This window comes from Furipterus horrens, unplaced genomic scaffold (genome assembly GCF_987537825.1).
Source record: "Furipterus horrens unplaced genomic scaffold, mFurHor1.1.pri manual_scaffold_8, whole genome shotgun sequence".
NCBI classification, from domain to species: Eukaryota; Metazoa; Chordata; class Mammalia; order Chiroptera; family Furipteridae; genus Furipterus; species Furipterus horrens.
The window spans coordinates 19,608,239-19,618,833 of record NW_028327178.1 but is presented as its reverse complement, the minus strand read 5'-3'; positions in this window follow the sequence as shown (position 1 = coordinate 19,618,833).

Below are 10,595 nucleotides of genomic sequence, written 5' to 3'. Positions count from 1 at the left end.
GGGCCCGTCTTCAACTAAAGCTGCCACCAGTTCCTCAGAGTCAGGATGCCCCTGCTCATGCCAATTTCTTTCTTTGGGCTGTGCTCACGCCCTGTCACAAAGAGGCAATTTGGCCACTGCCTCCCTATGCAAAAAACGAACCAGATGATGAAGCTAAGTAGCACAGGTGATGGGTACTTGGTCTTAGCCAAATGCTCTCAGCTAGCACTGAAGGGCTGAGGTCAGATGCTGTGGGCCTCGAGGAGGACCCTGAGCTTCCTCTGGGATGGCTCCAGTCCTGATGGCGTCCCTTGGAAAGGGCCCTGGCCCTGAGACTCTGTGGGCTGGGTTTGGGAGGCTGTGTCCCTAGCCTCGGGCTCTTTCTCTGACTCTTTGATAACCTTCGTGCTCTGTGCCTCAGTTTCCCTCTCCTTAGAGTGGGGAGAAGTGACAGTGCATCCCCATTTCCACTTCCTCCATCCTCACCTAGATGTTGTGAGGATTAATATATTCACGCTCTCTCCTGGGAACCTCCTTGGGTTTAGGGATGAGGTGGTAGGACAGACAGACCTGGAAGTTCCAGGTGACAGCACACAGTATGTCTTTCTGCACCATCCCATGTTTTCCGGAACCTCAAAGGGAGCCGAGAGGTGAGAGGACAGAGGAATGGAGATGGGAAATTCTACCAAATTCCACCAGTCCTCCAATCCCAACTCAACTTCCTGTGTCCGTGGGTGGAAAATACCAGCTCAGCTGGAACTCTGCTCTCTTCCTTTACCCCTCCCCCCTCCTCTCCCTCAATTGCACTGCCCTCAAAGCCTCCCCCCCCCCCAGTCTCAACGCCCTTAGAAGACTATGGGGGGGACAGAATATTTCATCACGTGTGTGAAGAAATTTCATAAGGTTTAGGAAAGTGGAGTCTGCATTGCTGCTACAAAGGGTAAAACCATGACCAATGGGTAAAAATGACTGGGAAGGAGATTTTGGCTTGAGGTAGAAACTTCTAGCACAACTGGAGCTGTCAGGTGGAAGGATGGGTGCTCTGGACACCTGCAGGTAGAGAGTGGGGGAGGTAGCTTTTAGTGGAAGGGTTACTCAAGGATCTTACTCAGACTAAGGCAGTCCTTACTGGGTGCCTGCCAGTGCAGGTGCTGGGATGGACAATGGCAGAGAAGACAGTATCCCTTCCTCGTGGAGCATACAGTGTAGCTGAGGAGTTAAGACACGAAGAATAGTGCAAAAATGGCGCATAGTCTAATTCAGGGTTCATGACAATGAGCATGACAGTGTACCCTTCAGTGATGCCAACAGTGTCTCTAGGGCTAAAGGCTGGACCCCCCCCCCCCCCCCCCGTGTGAAAAGTATTTACTTCTGAGTCAGGACTTCGGGGAAATCTAGTTACCAGTTGCCCTGGGAAGGTAGGAATTCTCCCACCTTGTTTGACCCACAGGTAGCCAGGATAATCTAGGGAAGGTCATGCCCCTCTTAGTCTTGGGCTCTTGTTCTTCTCTCTAAGGCTGGTTTGGAAGGCTAGCAGGTGGAGGGAGTCAGTGGGGAGGCCAGATGAAGCAAGAGCTGGCATCCTGGCTTATAGCCTTGGCTCTTCACTGACAAATTGGTAGTGCTAGAAACCTTCCTCCTTCTCTCTGGGCCTCAGTTTCCTGAGCTATAACACAAGGATGTGGGATTGGATGCTTGCTAAATTTTCTTCCCGCACTCACATTCTTTGATTCTCCCTAACATCAATATATCATTCAAGTCATTAGAGCTATGTGCCAACTGAGCGGTTAAAATGACTTGCTGTGGGCACTAATATCTGCTTTCGAGGCTGAAAGTTCGACGTGGTCTCCTCCTCCTCCCAATTACATGCAGGCTCCCGGAGTGCCCCAGGCTAACTTTAGGCACTGCCTGGACTGGGTGGGGACCGCCTGGAGGAAAGAGGTCAGCCGCTGGCTTTGGGGGTAGATCCTAAAGCCCCCACCCCCTCCCCATCTCTTTGGGACCCTCTGACCCTACAGGTGGCCACAGGAGGTGATGTGGATCCAGGCACCTCCCTGCTCCTTTCGCGGGGCAGCTGCTCGGTGAGAAGAGAGGACAGGGTGTCTGTGCTTCTGCTCCCCCGAGGTCCCTTCCCCCGTTGTGCGGGACCCGGGGAAGAGTGGAGAAGAGGCAGGCTCAGGCCTCAGCATCTCACACCCACCACCTCCAGGAGGAGAGAACCCCAGTCCCTCCACTTCTGCTCAACTCCAGGGACTCAGACCCTTTCTTGACTGAGACGCATGAGTGCCTTCTGGGGCAAGAGCCGCCCCAGGATCAAGTTGGGCCTCCTAGCCACAGCGCAGTCCTGGCCGCAGTGGGTCCACCGAGGACACCAATCACTGAGACCAACGCCACAAGTCCGGCCTACTTCGGCAGAGGGCGGGGGCACGGGGCTCCTCCACGCGCCCTGGGACCCCCTTGCGCCCTGTTGCCCTTGCCTACCACCTGTGGCAAGACTCAGCTCCTCTTCTGCAAATGTTCCCGGCCTCCGTGCAAGTATTCTTAACTCTTTACGCCTAATGAACAAGCACAGTTTTTTCAATGGTGAAGAAAAAGCACCAGATTTTTCTTTTTTTCTGAAGAAATCCCCCAGGCCCCTCCTCCCCCGCCGGCCGGCGGGACACACACTCCCCACGTGGGGCTGTAGCAACGTCGTCTGTCAGGTCCCCCCCTCGTGTTTCATCTCCTGCGTGCCCGTAGAGCAAACGCTAGAGCGATTTCAGCTGATAGAAAAACAAAAATGAAAAAAAAAAACCACAAAAAACAAAAAACATGGCACGTTGCTAGTTTACAGGGTTTTGTGAGTTTAAATGCCTTATATTTAACAATCATAATTTATGACTAACTTGTAGATATTGTGGGTTCTTATTTAATTATTTTTATAGTTGTTTTGCATTTTTAATTATAATTTATTTATTTAGAAAGGATACTAATTTTTTTTATTACTCCTATTACCTCATTTTGGCGTTGTTTCTGGGAGTGGAATGCTTTGCATGCATTGGTACGATGACAAACAACTATGAATACAAAAAAAAAACATTTAAATAAAATTCCGCGAACTTTATTTCGTCCAAACTATCAGGGTGTGTGATTGCAAGCTGTCCTACTGTGGTGCTGGCCTCTTTGGATACATTCCATACGAAATGCAAACCTTTGATTCTGTATGCTGTGATCTAGTGAAAAAACTCCAATATAGTGACTGTATTTAGCACATATATAAATATAATTTGCACTCGTCAGCAGACTGGGGTAATCCTTTCACTTGCTACCCTTGTCCTCCTAACCCCCCTTTATTAATGTGTTTTTCCTTCTTCCCTTGCCCTTCCCACAACCTCAGCCCACTCTGTCTCCATCCTCTGAGGACGTCTAGGGTCACTGGAGTCACTCTCTCCACCTGGGCTCCACATCTCTCTGCTTCCAGAACATTCCCTTCAGACGTGACCAGCAGGAGCATCTAAAAGCCAAAAAAAAGCCTGATTTATTAGAACAAGCCCTGGATTGGAGATTAGGAGGCTTGGGTTTTCAGACCAGCTCTATTGCAGAGTTCCCCGTGACCTTGAGCAGCTCACTTGGCCTCCTTGCATCCCAGTTTTCTGGGCTAGGGGGAGGGAGGTGAGCTGGAGGGTCTCTAGGGTCCCTCAGACTCAGAGAGACTCTGACACAGATCTGGTGGGAGACCACCCTGCTGCACTGTCTCATGAACTCAGCAGAGAAGAGAGGAAGGAAGAAAGAAAGGAAGGAGAGGGAAGTAAAGAGGAGAGGAAGAGAGTAGACTGAGAATTTACCCAGTGAATTTGCTCAAAGGAGACATCAGGAGGGTTTCTGTCCTTTATGCATCATCCTGCGGGGAGGGGGACAGGGAGGCAGGACAGGTGGAGTCATCCCTTGACACGGGACTTGTGCTTTCACAAGGTTTGATGGGCATTTGGAGAGTGAGCTAAGACCCACATCTTGTTAGATATGGAGGTTGAGAAAGACCCAGACTATGGTGTTCGGCATTGGCACCCCATCCTGTCATCTCTTGGAGACGTTGTTGTTGAGGCATCAGCCCTGACAGCAGATTGGGACACATATTTTAGACTCCTGGTTTCTCCTCCTCCTGTCATTGCTCCATGGGTCTGTGGGCAGGGGGCAGTGCTCTGGAGGATGGGGGTGGGGGCGCCTGGCTCACCACCCTGAGGAACAGTGTGAGAGGAGGGCTTGGGGAAGTAGTGGTCTCCAAGCCTGGCACATCTGTGAGCTCAGATGTCTCTGAGCTAAAAGGAGAGAGAGGAAGTCTATCCCCTCACCCCCACCCCACCCCCAGCTCAGAGGCTTGGACCCTGGCTGGGAGTGGGGGTCCCACCTGTGCCCTCTGCATGTCTGCCTCCCCCCCCTCCTCCTTCCCTTCCTTTCCAGCCCATCTTTTTCTCTTGCCTCTTGACACCACTGCCTTTGCCTGGTGGAGCCATCCACCCTCCACATGAGGCCCCCTGGGATGGTGCTGATGGGGGAGGAAGTGGACACCCAGTATGCCACACTGCTTGGCCAGGCTTGTAGAAGTGGCTGGGCCGTGCATGGTCCCTAAGCCCCAACATGGCTTGGACAGGACTATGGGTCTCATTCCCTGGGCTTCCTGCCTGCTGCCTGCCTGGCTTCCCTTTCTGCCTCCACCCCGGAGCCTTGTTCTCCTGCTTTCCTTGAAGATGGCCTGTGGAGGGGCCCACCAGGCCACCCGCCCACCACACTGCTGGGCCCGGCAGACACTGCCCGCTTGGCAAGGCTCCTGGACAGACATGCCTTATGCTGCTCTGCAGGGTCAGAGTGGGAAGGGGCCCTCTACCCTGGCTGGCCTGTGCCCCCACCCCTCCTCACCGCAGCCACCCCTCCCCAGCCCCACCCTTGGCCTTGGCTGCAGCTCATTTCTCTGCTGTGGCACCAGTGCACTGGGCCCTCAGGGGGTAATTTGGTTGCCCCTGGTAAGTGAAAGGATTATCCTCAGTGTTGATTGTCCTTTTTTGTAATCCTCCTGCTGTTCTGTTCTGTTGTGCTGTGCAACATTTTGCTACATAGACTATTTTATAGCAGAAAGCTAGAAGAATATTTATTATGAATATTAAAGCAATAGTGCATCAATGAAAAGGCGGAGACATTAGGAATTGTGTAAATGCTTAGATTCACTTTTGGTGGATTTTTTGTACTTTATTTATAACTAATAAAAATGAACTGCATTGCTAACTACACCTCACTCGTTCAGGGTGCTTATTTCTGTGCAGACCCGGGGTGGGGCATGCCCAGAGAAAGCCTCTCCCAGGCCTCTGTCCTTATCCAAGGTCAGAGGTAATAGAAGGTATCTCTTCCCCATTCATTTTCATCATCTTCCCTCCCTGTCATTCACCTGTTTCTCTTCTCCCTCCTCCCCTTCCCCTCCCCTTCTTCTTCTTCCTCTGCTTCTTCTTCCACCTCCTCCTCCTTTCTAATGCACTATTTTCTTTAACTTCTTTATCTCTCAAAGAATCTGTTCTATGCCACGAACCAAACATCTAATTTCACCTGTTTCCTATACTTTAGTTTCTGGCTCTTAAAGGGGAAAGTTCCCATTTTTGATCAATTTTCAAATGTAACCTCTTGTGTTTTGGACTGGAGGGCACCCAGTGTCTCTGTAGGGGAGACGGAATGGGATTTTTGACAGTTGGCCTGGATTTCTTATTCCTTTGGAAAAGCTCAACTCAGACACTCAGCATCGTCTTGAGTCTGTTCTCAGTGTGTGGGTCAGTGAACTGAGGGATGGCTTTCTTTCCTAAATTGCAAACAGAACCCATATGAATGAACTTTTCATAAAACTAATAGACTTCATTTTGTAGAGCAGTTTTAGGTTTCTATTTACATCTTGCCTTAGTATAAGTACATTGTTACAATTGATGAGCCAAAATTGATACATTTTTTAAACTAAAGTCCATAGTTATTAGGTGAATGAATAGTTAAATCCCTAGTTTTTGTTTTAGTGAAATGATCATGACAGTTGTCTGTTGCTCTCCACGTATTTCCATCTATGCCTCTTGATCCATGAATCAGGGCTCGTTACTCCCGGCTCCACCACTAATCAGTGTGCAGATGTGCAAAGACACGGCCTTCCCTGGGATTCCAACTGCAATAATGTGGACAGTTGACTAGGCTGCTTCCAGTCTCTATGGTCTTCGTCTTTATTTATAGACCCCATCCCCTCTATTATCCTTGTCTATTTAATCTCCCTTTATACAATGGAAGTCCCTCTAGGAAGAAAGGCCTGAGCTATTTTGGGGACTGGGAAAATGGTTCTCTTTTCTTGGATTTTGTCCTACCCCCCTACATGGGCAAATGTAGCCTTCCTAATCTCTACTTCCTTCCCCCTCTTTTCTATTGCACTGCCCAGGAGGAAAGGGACTTCTCAGAAAACATCCAGGCTCATACTCTCCATAAGCTAGTGACTCCCTGTCACCACGAAGATCCATGAAGAGCCCCAGGAGGTTAAGGAGGACAGAGTCTCTATGAGTCAGGGCTCTCGAGGAGACAGAACCAATAGATGGTAGGTAGGTAGGTAGATAGATAGTGGTATTTATTTATATCTATCTATCTGTCTATCTATATCTGGGGACTTATCATGAGAAAGAACTAGCTCTTGGGTTTATGCAGGTAGAGAATTCCCACAACCCACCGTCTGAAAGCTGGAGGTCCAGGAAAGCAATGGTGTCATTCAGTTGGGGTCTAAAGGCCTGAGGACCCAGGGAGCCAATGGTTCTTCTCAGTTCAAGGGCAGGAGAAGACCGATGTCCCGCTCAAGCAGGCGCAAGCAAGGGAACAGGTTCTTCCTTCTTCCACCATTTTGTTCTATTCCGGCCCCGTGGACTGGATGATGCCCACCCGCATCAGGGAGGCTGGTCCACTTTCCTGGATCCACCGATTCAAATGCTGGGCTTACCTGGAGACACTCTCACAGATATACCTCGAAATACATAGTGTTTAATCTGGGCTCTCAGTGGTCAAATTGATGCATAAAATTAAGCATCACAACATCCTTACCTAACCCCTAGGCCACACTGAAGTACAGAAGCCATCTTCCTTCCAGCCCATAATCAACGCCGACTCCCCCATTACCCAGGTGCCGCTAACCAACCCTCTCCTGTAAAACTGAGGGCTCTTTTAAAAAGGCATTCCTTCTCAAAACCCATCTGTCCCAAACATCCTCCTTTCCCATAGGCTCTTTATCCCCTTTCTTGAGGCTGAGCTTCCCCAGCCTGTTCCCTGAAGGCCCCTTACCTTGTCCTTGCTCAGGGCATTTGGGTGTGTGACAGGGGTTGGTGCCTGGTGCCACACTCTGCCAAGGGGCCGGGAAGAATGCGGGCGCCAGTTCAAGTTGGACACAGGGCACAGGGACCCATGGGAAGAGGGGTGCCTGCAGTGCTTCTGGCCTCCTCTAGTGGGACCCCGCAAAATAAGATTCAGAAGGGTTGTATCTGAACTGACTGGGGTTACTTCTATCAAGATCTTGGAAGAAAAGGGTTGTTCAGCTAGAGCTGAGGAAATAATAATGGAAGGCTTTTGTTTAACCTACTTAAGAGCAAAATAGTGTTTTTTTAGACTGTGATGCAACAGTTTGTATGTAAATAGCTTGTGCTAATTGGTAAAGAGTTTTAATCTTTTCTTTGATGTAGACCCCTGAAGATACTCATTTGGAAATACTTGGTTAGCAGTCACTTGAAAACAATACAATCAAGGTTCTTTCCAAATATTCTTTCAGGTAGACTCATCTCTAAGTCAGGTGTGGAAAAATGGAGCTGATATAAAACCTTGTCATTCAAGAAACCACCCTTATAAGGAAGACCTTTCTGCTAACGGCAGCTGTCGTGTGGGGTGGGTGGAAGGGGAGGTGGGGAAGAAATGAGCAACTCTGGTGAGGACTGCAGGAATGGAGAGGAGGAGGAGGGTGGAGGAAGAAACCATTCCTTCCTTGGTTTTCTTTACCCTGAGCTCTGGGGAGGGGGCTCCATCTGGGTGGGAGGAGAGGGGCTGTTTGGCAGCACCTGCTCACAGCCAGCTGCCCCAGCAATGCCCAGGAGGCTAGGTCAGCAGTAGGGGCTTTGGGGCGAGATGGGTTGAGGAGGCACCTTCGCAAGAGAAGAGGCTTGTTCACCTTCACCGTGACTGGCTGTTGGGTCTCAGCCCGGATCGCAGGCTGGTGGGGTACAGAGCTTTGTGGGGGCTTCGGGTAGAAGACTATCTTTCTGCTAGGGCCAGGCCTGGGGCAGGAAAGCGAGTGTGCTGGTGTGGGAGCCTCGCTCTCAGGCGCCAGCCCTGCTTCTGCACAAGCCCAGGTGGAGTGCCTCCTTCAAGTTTACACCCTGGGCTCCTGGCTTGCTTCTCTCCAAACCTAGCTTTGCTCTCGGCCCTGCCAAAAGGGTGGTTCCTGAGTTAGCTGCAAGGAAGAGGCGGGAATTGAAATGTAGGGTCCTGACCAGGAGCTGATGGGGTGAGACTTGGAGGGGTGCCCTCCTGTGGGCTTCCACGGGCATCCCTCATTCCTTCCTTAGCAGAGAGGGCAGCAGCCAGGTGACAGCAGAACGCAGCAGGGGTTCAGCCTTTTTCTACTCCTCTCCCCAGTGACCTTGCAGTCGTTCTCTCCCAGCTGGGGCTCCAGCCTCTGCATAGCCTGAGTGCAGAAATGAACTCTGTAGGAGCTTAAAGAATGGGACTTGCTGAGGGCCCCAGCATGCCCTCAGGAAAGGCAGTGCCCAGCCCTAAGCCCAGGGCTGTGGAGAAGGGACCTGAAAGGTGTTGAATTCTCCAGGTCCCCACGCCCCCGCATATCACCCACAAACTGCCACCACAGAGTGGGAAGGGTGTCAGACAGCATAGTTCAAGCCCAGCTTTGTCTCATTAGAACTCAGTGAGTCAGGAGTCCTCTCTGGTCCCACGGTAAAGCAGGGAGTGTGGACCAGCATGGGACCTCCTAGCATAGTGGGTGGAGGGGCAGATGGGTGGTGAGAAGGCTTTAAGCCAAGGGAACAGCCCCAGCAGAGGCACAGCAGGAAGGACAGTGAGTGTCATAGCTGAAGGGTAACATGCTGGGCATGGAGCTGTGGGCAACTTGCCCTCGATATAAATGGACCAGGTCCCAGGAAGTTAGGGAACCAGGTGGGGAGCTGAAACGAGAAGACGCAGAAGAGGGGTGAAGGGACTGAGACAGAACCCACACAAGTGCAGATGAGAGGCAGGGTCCAGACAAGACGACCTCCAGGCCAGAAAGACACTGACCACAGTAGCACCTAGGGGACTCAGTTCTAAGTTGGACATTTATATTGGAGTCAGACGTTTCAACTACAGAATTGACATGGACTTTGGGACCTAAAGTAGTTGTTGGACTTTTTATGAACCAAGAGAGTTCAGAAGAGTTTTGAGACTTGCCTAAATTTTCATCCAGGGACAGAGGAAGAACCAGTCCCCAGAAAAAGGTACAAAGCAACTGTTTAATGATAACTTCTCCTCGGTGCAGCCCAGCCCCCTCAAGTCCTGCTTATTTAACATGATGGATGTGCTCACTTCAATGCAGGTGCTGAATTAAAACTGTCTGCGTATTAACTCATTTAGCCCTCATAATAACCTACAAGGTGGGTACCGTCATTCTCCCTTACACAGAGGAGGAAGCTGATGCCTGAGAGGTGGAATACCATGCCCAAGATCTCCCAGCAGCTGAGAGGTGGAGCTGGACTCACGCCCAGCAGGCTGCCCACCCAGCCTGCTTTCACTCTTGACAGCTCTCCAAGAGTCTCCTAGACTTCCTGCAACTTGTCTCAGAGCCATGAAGTCGTGCTGAGAACTTACACCAGTATGGATGGGCTAGAGGGCACAGGGAACCCAGCAGGGCAGCGGAAACCCTTCCTGGGGTGCCCTCCTCTAGGCCTAGTGAGCCTTACCGCTCGGGACCCCATTGTGGAGAAATCCACAAGGGGGCGTTCAGTTCTGCTGCACTCTTGCTCTGCGATGTCTGATCCCTTGTGACTGCCAGTTGGGGAGTGTGTGTGTGTTGGGGAGTGCGGGGTACACACACACAGGAGTGTGAGGCTCTCCTGCTGCCTCTTCATCATGGTCAGGACCTCCTTGAGGACAGCTTTCATCCACTTCCCACAGAGAGCCATGGGCAATAGGTGCTAAATAACCGGATGCACCCTCCTCCCCTCCCAGCTGGATACAGCAGCAGCCAGGCTGAGCCAGGCGCCATCACCCACGGCCTTCTGCTCGGGCCTCAGCTGTGTTATCCCAGGCTGTGCACCCAGCAGGCTCATGGCCTTGAGTTCTCTGGGAAGCGATGGAAAGAATCACGTGCCTTTTCACAGGCTTATAAACCACCGTGGTCCAAATACTTCCTCCTCATGTCTTTCCCTGTTTGCACTGGATTTGTTGAAACTGGGGAAAAGGGTGCATTTTTAGTAAGCAGATGTCAAGATGAGTTCTTTGTAGAGTATGGTTGGTAATAATTTAATTAGCCCAGGTTTTTTGGAAAAAATGTGTTAATTAATATTTGCTTAAAATACACCATCCTGTTGGCCTTGTCTTCACCACTT